The 9,943-nt window shown below is 39.9% G+C and overlaps 1 long non-coding RNA gene across 2 annotated transcripts; it reads right to left on the bottom strand.

Annotated features, from left to right (window-relative positions):
- Positions 1 to 994: 994 nt before the first annotated feature.
- Positions 995 to 9,719, bottom strand: LOC310706112. 2 transcript variants are annotated; one of them, XR_014525690.1, is made up of 3 exons: positions 9,055 to 9,719; positions 4,956 to 5,106; positions 995 to 1,287 (listed from the first exon to the last, which is right to left on the bottom strand). It is a non-coding gene; the product is annotated as an uncharacterized lncRNA (long non-coding RNA). The 2 variants fall into 2 exon arrangements; XR_014525691.1 differs by having other exon boundaries at positions 9,075 to 9,719.
- Positions 9,720 to 9,943: the final 224 nt, after the last annotated feature.

Here is a 9,943-nt window from a genome sequence, read left to right as displayed (position 1 = left end):
AGAATTGTACACACAAATGTGTGTATTAGGAGACATTTGTCGTAAACCACTTACAAATTTTCACATTAAAAAAAAATTCAGAAAGTGCCACGGAAATGTGGAGAGCTGAACTTAAAATTGGAAAAAGAAGAAATTGAGATGAACCAAGATTGACAAATTTGTTCATCTCTACCACTGGCATACCCCTAAATGTAACAAAGCAATTAAGGTAGCGGGTGCGGACTATGTGCTTGCTCTGGGAATGGACTGGGCACAATCAATTTTTCACAGACAACAGCCATTCCCTATCCTGTGTTTAAGAGATCCATGTATGGTGGCTGTTTGTGGCCTTGGTGCAATTAGAAAAGGAATCTACAAATCTTTATTGACTAGTTTTGCTTGACTGGTATTATATATTTTAATTCCAAAAGTAGGAGTTGATAAGGAACTTTGTTACTAAATTGGACTGATTGATTTTCTGTACTTTTTCTTCCCAAGAATAAGCTCTGTCTCTCTTCAAGCATTAACAATTTTATGAGAAGGAGATTTCAATCTACATATAATTATTATGCAGTTTTCATTTTCTCCCCTTCGTCTCAAATAACTGTGATTTGGGTGAAGAAGAAGAAGAAGTTATCTGTGATTTTGAAAATATGTTTGGGAGTTAATCTTCTTGATGTGTAAAGGAAGAGTTTAAAAATGCTTTTGTGGAAAAATAGTAACAAGTAGGGCAATAGTATATTACCTAAGATATCAAATTACAAACTTATTCTTTGTGAATCTCTTTGCTTTAAGGTGTGCACAAAATGGACCTTTTGTATTATAGGGATACTAATTATTGCACATTTCAATGGAAATATACAGTTGAATTCCAGCAACCATCATTTTTTTTGCAGACTTTTGGGGTAACAGCTCCTAATAAGTTTTGGGTGGAATAACTTTTTTAAAAGTTTATCATAAATAAGTGCACATAGCCAATAGCTCATAGTGACACAACTAAACCAAAACATTGAATTCCTATGAATGTGACATCTCCAGTTCCCCAAATCATGGTTTGAAAGACCGGGGTCATGCTGCAGGCACATATGCTTCTTCTCTTACCTGGTTTGAATAACCAGTTGATGGGATCCAGCCATCCTCTTGAGCAAATGGTAGGGCTATTTCCATTTATGCAGGGAACTAGGATCCAACAGTCATCTTAAGAAGGAAGGGGTCAGGGTGGTGATTTCAGCCAACTCCCCTGTCTTCTTGCAGCCCCCCACTCTTCCTGCACCACACCCAGAGCAGTTTTTAAGAGAGCGTAGGAAGCTGCAGAGGAAAGGAGGAATCAGCAAAGAAGGCCACCCAGCAGCAGTGGAAGTCAGCTGATCAAAAACTAAGACACACCCCATTGTTTGCTGTTGTTAGTTTTTGTACAGTGGTGCCCCGCAAGACGAATGCCTCGCAAGACGGAAAACTCACTAGACGAAAGAGTTTTCCGTTTTGGAGGTGCTTCGCAAAACAAATTTCCTATGGGCTTGCTTCGCAAGACGACAATGTCTTGCGAGTTCCTGCTGGTTTTTTTCCCTCCCCCCTTTTTTCTAAGCCGCTAAGCCGCTTATCAGCTGATCCGATCAGCAGATAAGCCGCTAAAAGCTGCTAATAGCACTAATAGCGCTAATCCGCTAATCCGTCAATGGGCTTGCTTCGCAAGACGAAAAAACCGCTAGACGAAGAGAATCACAGAACGGATTATTTTCGTCTTGCGAGGCACCACTGTAATTGTTATTTGGTTAAAAGTATCAATGCTAGCTATAATAAAAGGAGAATTCCCTGGCTGCCTAGAGAGCGCCCCAGCAGAGATTTAAAATCGCAAAACATGCAGCAAAGTGTGGAAATTTAGTCCGTCAGACCTTTAAAATATCCCCTTCTAAGTTGCTTCTAAAGTTCCACACTTCGTTTGGCATAGAATAAAATGGACTTTTAATATACCAGACATGATAACTGTAAAGCAAACAAAGTTTTACAGAATGCGTTTTATGTTCTAAAAGTAACAAAGTGATTTTTTATGTGTGAAGAGTACTTTTAAAAAAAGATTGCACCCCACCCCCTTTTCCTGAAAATTTCCATATACAGTGGTACCTTGGTTTGCATACGTCTTGGTTTGCATACGTTTTGGATTACAAACACATCAAACCCATTTTTTGGGATTACGAACAATTTTTGGGGGGAGGCCCCATTGGCGAAAGCGCGCCTTGGGTTGCAACCTGTTTTGGTTTACAAACGGACCTCTGGAACGGATTATGGTTGTAAACCAAAGTACCAGGAAAAACCCAAAGCTTTTTTTCCTCCCGGCTTCAACATTTCCAGAAATTTTATATCTGTTGGTGAGACATCCATGAGATGAAGCCTTGAAGCTATGCCAGATTCTTATAGTTTTTCAGGACCACTTTCGCAGAGGTTTCCTCAGGTTCTGAATTGAGCAACATCCTGACATTGCCAATGAATTTCTCCTAAATCAAAATATTGAGCTGAATTTACGGGAGGGGAGAGTAAAATAAATTCAGAGGATCTTAGAGGGGAGTAAAAATGAACTTCAAGCAGATTAAAGAAATGTCTTGCAAGGGTCCTGAACATCGCAACCAGATTGACTCCAAAGCACTCTGTTTGAACCCAAACTTTATGCAATTTGCCTCTTATTCATCTTTCCAGCATTCAAGTTGCATAAGAAGCTGTTTGACATCTTTTAACAGCTTTATCAAATCTCTAGAAACTGAACATTCTAAAATAGAAGGACCTTGAGAAAGTACAGGCAATTGCTCATGTGCAAATTACATCAAGTCTTGGGTTACATAAACACAAAAGGCACGTATTTGATGCTGCTTTTCCTACGTCTAATTTCAAAGGACTTCATTTACTTCTTGTAAAAAACAGAAAGATAAAGCTGCTGTTTATTACCTTCTTTGTACTCTAATACAACGGCCTAGATTTCAAAAGTACATTGAAAATCCAAAGAAATGATTTTTGTATAGCAGTAGCTGCCACACTGGAATGACTAAAAGACAAAAGGTTAACTTTGGCTCTGGGCTAGTTCCTCCCTCCCTTTAGTTTATGTTAAGGTTCTAACTGAAATGTTCATTGCACCCCCCACCCCACCCCCCGTCTTCATTTCTAGTTTCTAGCAATGTAATATCAACACTCTTTGGACTTAGCATCAGTAATGAGAGCAGTAAAAAAAACAACCCTCCATGCATATCTTTTGATTCTAATGACACAGATCCAACCAGCCACCATTGTGGTGACATCTGCATTAAATATCATTAAACTGGATAAACTGTTTATCTTTTCTTACAGCTTTGCAAACTGCTATCTGGAAGTTCATGGCTAAAGCAGATTTGCATGTAAAATCACAGAGCACCAGTAAGCTAACTTCTGTAACGCTTACAGAGATTGGGGGGGATGGGCCGGATACTGCGAAATCTTGAAGGAGGGGTGAGCAGGCTCAATCAAGATTTATTTTTATTATTATTATTATTTTAAAAAAAGTTTTCCTGGAGTCTGAATAATGGAATAGAAATCTATCATTCCTCTCACCACTAAGGAAGCATTTGATGAACCCTTTGCTAAGCGTGCTAGAGAAAAGGAACTTAGCTTAGCTGTAATTATCTGAAAGTGTCATTAATCTGTGTCATAGAAACAGTGGGACATATTCCTAGTGGGATAGAAATTTAAATGCTAAATTCCTTCCCAGGATCCTATGTTCTATCCACACGAAAGACTTCAGGTGTGAAATTCGTGTGCTTATGAGCATGTGAACACCCATGAAAATGAAAGAAATGATGATATTCTTTTTTGTTATTAAAAGAATCTATTCTGACTTCCCCCTTCTTCATTTCCAATCTATTTATCTATTTATTTTTTATTGATTTATCATAAACAAACAAACAAACAAATTACAGAGATGCAGTTACATATAGCCAAGATTTTAAGATGGGTCTATGCAGCCCAAGCATTTCGGTTGTTTTAAGGAGTGAGTCGTGGAAGGAGGACTTACATGACTCTCACTATTTATATAATTTAAAAATTGAAATCAGTCCACACCCAAACTTTCTGATTGGGCTTCAACCCTAAGCTGCACGTCTTTGTCTGGTCATATGTTCCAATAAAGCAATGTTCCATGCATTAGTAAGCCCTGCTTCCTTCTTAGGAACTTTTGATGATTTCCGGTATCAGGCTATTACCAATCTGACTTTCCATTCTAGGAGACACAGATGCAGATCCTACTAAGTCCACTCTGGCTGCTTCTCTCCCTGCCATCCCTCCTCAACCTTGCAGGGAGGTGGCAACTGAACTCTAAGTTTGACTTCCTTTAGCCTTTGTGTTTGGTGGGAAGGAGAAGAAGCCCAGAACGGAACAGCTAGGCCTCTCAGCTCCAGCCTGACTAACAACAAAAGGCAAAAAGGCAGTCAGAAGCTCTTCATGCTGAGAGGGCGCAGATGCTCTATTCATATTGCAAGAATAATTCAGGAATTATAGAGAGATAGGGACATCACAGCTACTTTACCAAGGAATTTGCAGGGAGTTGTGGACCTAATATAGTCATACTTGCTGAGTGTTATGGTCCAAGTCCTAGTCAAATGACCTTCAAGGGTCCCCCAGTACCTCCACAGTTGATATCACCTGAGCAAGGAGCCTCTCAACTTTTCCCTCAAGTAAGTTGAGGGGGCAGCAGAAGCAGTAACAGCTCCTGGCTGAATGTGCTTCTCACTGAAATTGGCACCGGGAGCACACCCATGCTGGCCCTTGAGAGGGAAGGACGTAGAAACAGCAGCTGCAGAACTCAATGGCCAGCAGTTAAGGATTCCCCAACATTTTGAGCATGGTGTCTTGGAGCAAATCATTGGCCCTTGTCTGAGGCATGAAAAAGGCTTGAGCCCCCTTGAGGTGAATTGACGCATCCCTATATGAAGCAAAGGTTTATTTGGTTCATTTCATACTTAATTTCCTCTGCTCGGAGTCTCTTCTGTTTTCCCTGCTGTTGAGCTGAGTCACTTCCTGGAAGTTGCTGCCTTCCATCTGCCACTGAGTTATTGGTTGCTTTTTCTAAATCTCTCCCACTAGATATCATCTCTTCACAATGCTGCTGTGCTGCATGAAAATTCAGAAATAGAAATGCCAGTGACTAATGCCTGGTTCACACATGCATGTTTATCATTTGATGGCCACAACACCATTTGATTAATATCTGGTTCAATATATGAATTTGTCCGGGTTGTAATTCTCTGCTGTATTATGAGTCAAGCAGTCTTTCTCTTAGCAATTCTTCTCCATAGTATGTACTCTGTGCTGATATAAATGCCCAAACTACACTATTTGCTCGTGGAGCAGACTTCGTTTTTTCCGTCTGGAGTTACCACTTCATTTCCTTCCAGCTGAATTTGAGGCAGATACAGAGATTCTTCCTCATTTTAAATGACTGAGAAAAACTTTTGGGGAGATGTTTGATCAATCTAATGAAACTTTGTGGGTGAGGTCCTGCATATCACTGGCCTAAAAAAAATAGCAAATCAAATCAAGGTGAGTCAGCTTGAGCAGAAATTCACCTTGAGGAAATTCAGTGAAAACTGAAGGCTATTAAATGGGAAAAATATCTTAGTAGGGTTTTACATATAATAAATCATGCTAGTGATAAAAGGAGATTGATCTATATATATTTATGACAGGTGTGACTGGTTTCATTATTAACCTCCACGATGGCTGCTTGTTTTGTTAGCCTCATTTTCCCCCAATGAGGATTTGCTCAATACATTTGTTGGGGAAAATATTGATTTTTATTTATTTTTTAATGTAGAAACATAAACTGTCCTCACAAAATTTTGACAAAGGAAACTGGAAATTTTTATTTTCTCATTTTGCCTACAGTCAATTAAATTATTAGATTCCTATTATCGATTTGATACTCTTTTGCATGATTGTCATGCGCTGAAGGACTAAAGAACCTTATTTGCTTTTAGTCTTATTGGAAAATAGGTCAGGTGTGCAACCTCTGCAAGCCAGCCATGAACTGTAAGCCATTACCTTGATGAAAATATTCATTTCATTTCCCCTCTCTCACAAGAATGAAAAAGAAAGGAATATATCAACTGAACAGCAGAGCTGTGCATATATACTCAGGTGAATAGGTTCAAAGTCATGTGTCATAGAGTCAAACTGCATAACTTGACAGCTATGGAAAGGAGCTAATTAATCACCGGCAGCATCTGTTAAGACAAAATAGACTCTCCTTTTTTAGCCTCTTTGGCAGGTGACTTTACTTCCTGTAGTCCTTTGTAGCATGTATGGCATAATGAAAAGTCTTTCCAAGACTCCAGAGAACAAAAAAGGGGTCCATTTTGACGGATTCGAAATGTGAAGGCTAAGACACAGATCTGGAAGATTTTGGCTGGGAGACAAGTGTTGAAAAAACAACAGAGGCACAATTTCCCAGGTAGAAACAAGGTAAGTTAAATTTTTTCAGCTTCGGTTCTCCTTGTGTAAAATGGAAATAAAGAGCAATTGAGAACTTAGTTGTAAGGATGAAATGTTTTTTGGACCCATGTATGTACTATTCCTGGGACACGGGTGGCGCTGTGGGTTAAACCACAGAGCCTAGGACTTGCCGATCGGAAGGTCGGCGGTTCGAATCCCCACAATGGGGTGAGCTCCCGTTGTTCAGTCCCTGTTCCTGCCAACCTAGCAGTTTGAAAGCCCATCAAAGTGCAAGTAGATAAATAGGTACCGCTCCGGTGGGAAGGTAAACGGCATTTCCGTGTGCTGCTCTGGTTCGCCAGAAGCGGCTTAGTCATACTGGCCACATGACCCGGAAGCTGTACGCCGGCTCCCTCGGCCAATAAAGTGAGATGAGCACCGCAACCCCAGAGTCGGTCATGACTGGACCTAATGGTCAGGGGTCCCTTTACCCTTTACCTTATGTACTATTCACTACAGATGGACAAATTTTTGTTCCTCCCAGTTCTTAAATTTTCCAGTCACCGGTTTCCCACATTCTGATTTTTGTGGGGGTTTTTTCAATAAAAAAACTTCCTCATAAAATAATCATCAACATTGTAGTACACATTTCGCCAATATACACATTTATGTATATATACACTTTTGCCTAAGATCCACATTTTTGCAAGCAATGTCTCCTAACATGATGCAATTTTGTATGTGTTATATACACACGGGCACGCACACACACACACGCTGTACACAACTGTATCACAAAAGCTAAAGAAGTGAAAATTTCAATTTGATTCGCTTACCTTTCCAGGAACTGTGCAACCCAAATTTTCCCCACCCCTACTATTCATACATAAACAGATGTGCTTGTTGCTGTTGTATTTGCTTGTCGTACCCATTTACATTTCGATCTCTAATTGTATTTTGAGAAATTTTAATTTGAAGAATTCACAATGTTTGCAGTCTGGATTTTGGCACATGATATCAGATTTAGACATAAAAATGTCTGCTTTTTAAAACTAGATTTAATGAATTCATAAAATTATCGCAAAATGTACGAAACCCTAAATTGCTATCCAACACCAACTATTAGATTTTTGGGTTAGGGTAATGATTTAGAGTTCATGTGACATTTAAATGAAGAATGAAGGAAACATTTCTAAAATTGGCAAACCCCCTTAAGCGCGCATCTATAAAAGGAAAGAAGTAAAGCATCATTAAGAACCAGTACACAAAAAAGTGTGAAATGAGGCCAAATTGTGGCCATCATAGAATGGGGGGAATGGCTACTTCGCCATCTCAACCTGGCCAATGCCATTTATCAACTCACAGCTTTCAGCATTTTTCAATATGATGCTACAAGCAGGGATTGACTTGTGGATTGTTATTTCTCATGGAAGGCATTTCTCCAACTACAGTGGTGCCTCGCAAGACGAAAAGAATCCGTTCCGCGAGTCTCTTCGTCTTGCGGTTTTTTCGTCTTGCGAAGCAAGCCCATTAGCGGCTTAGCAGATTAGCGCTATTAGCGGCTTAGCAGATCAGCTGATAAGCGGTTTAGCGACTTAGCGGATCAGCTGATAAGCGGCTTAGCAGATCAGCTGTTAAGCGGCTTAGCGGATCAGCTGATAAGCGGCTTAGCGGATCAGCTGTTAAGCAGCTTAGCGGCTTAGGATCAGCTGATAAGCGGCTTAGTGGCTTGGGGAAAAGGGGGGAGAAGGAAAAAAAACCCACAGGAACTCGCAAGACATTGTCGTCTTGCGAAGCAAGCCCATAGGAAATTCGTTTTGCGAAGCACCTCCAAAACGGAAAACCCTTTCGTCTAGCGGGTTTTCCGTCTTGCTAGGCATTCGTCTTGCGGGGCACCACTGTACTTTCCAGGAGCACAATTCAAAGCACACATAAACTATCCACCTTCAGATTTTCAATTTGCTTCTGTTAATAGGTCCTAATCAATGGAACTTCACGTTTCAGGTCATTAAAAGCTTCTGCTACATAAGAATGTTTCTTCTTTGTGTGTATGCCAGTAAGCAGATAATCGATGCTGAAGGACTGGCTGATCCCTCCACCCAGTCAAATGGACGTATGCTGCCATTCCATGCTTGATAACATCCATTAGAAAAGTTGTCAGCATCGGCAAACTTAAGAGAGACCTTCCTTAATCACCCTTGGGGGATCATTTATTTCACACATATCAAGGAACCTTCACAAGGTGGTTGAAAAGGGCATTGTTAAAATGTCCTCATCATAATTAACTGTGATGTGAGTGTTAATTGAGTATATGAGTATAATTTCATGGTCTGTACCCTTTGTAACCCTCCAATACTTTGTGTACATTAATTGTAGGGCACTATGGATTTACCTATGAATTATAGTATGCGATAATTAATTTATCCTTGTTGAATCTGGGGTTCTTAATTCAAAGTTTATGATGTTTGTTTCCCACTTAAATTAAGATGGACCACTATCACGTTCTAGTAGAGAACTCTTCAGGTACTATTTAGAGAGGAAGAAAACGCTAAAAAGATACAGATTTGAAACATATAATCCAAAGGCACATGATTAATGTACATAATTTATACATACAGTATGACTAACCTTGGGCCATAACGCTGTACCTTGGTCACTTGCTATATAGGAGTAACCTGGGGTGATGCCCGTCTCAGCAAGCAAGAATGGATCTGGACAACAGGTTCAGTGCAGGAACAGATTGGAAGAACTCTGGCAGCTTTGTTTCCTGCTTCAACCACAGATGGAAAGGTCCCAAGTTTGAGACAGCAATTCTACTTATATTTTGTGATGTGTGATTTGCATGTGGGGATGTGAGCAGGATCTACATGTTAATTGTGCAAGGGTGAACAAAATCAAGCCTACCTGTCAGGGATAAATAATAGAAAAATCTTGAAGATGGAAGGAGCCAGAAGGAGATCTACTTAGCTATGTTATACAAAGTCAACATCACCTCCGTTATGCACATAAAGGTGAACCAGTGTCACAAAGACAACTTCATTTGTTAAAAGAGCAGAGCAGGAGAGGTCACAACTGTACCATGCTAGAGAAATCAGTGTTGCACTGCTTATGACTGCTTTCCAAAGCAGCACAAAGAGCATCTCTCTGGGACTAGTAGGACTTTTGCAGGAGGCAGGCATGTGAATTAGCAGCTTTATCTACCTGCCATCACACACATAACTCTTCCATAAGATCTATATTGACACACACACCTAACAAATATCTTAAATTTTAAAAAATCATTTGGTATTTTAGATAGCATTCCCCCTAGTTTGTGCCAGGTAGCTGGTATTTTATGGAACAAAAGTTACCTATCCAAACCCTACTTTAATTTTACAAATATTTATTACTGTTTACTACATTTTTAAAGATATTTCACCATTTTTCATCTTGGTCCTCAAAGAAACATACATGGAGCTCCAGCCTTTGGACCTTGTCCGGTGAAGGGATTTTAAAAGCAGTTTCAGTGTAATCAGCA

This window comes from Podarcis liolepis (assembly GCF_965112155.1).
Source record: "Podarcis liolepis genome assembly, chromosome: 4".
Lineage (NCBI taxonomy): Eukaryota > Metazoa > Chordata > Lepidosauria > Squamata > Lacertidae > Podarcis > Podarcis liolepis.
The sequence above is the reverse complement of the archived record's forward strand: the minus strand, read 5'-3'. Positions and strand labels throughout refer to the sequence as shown.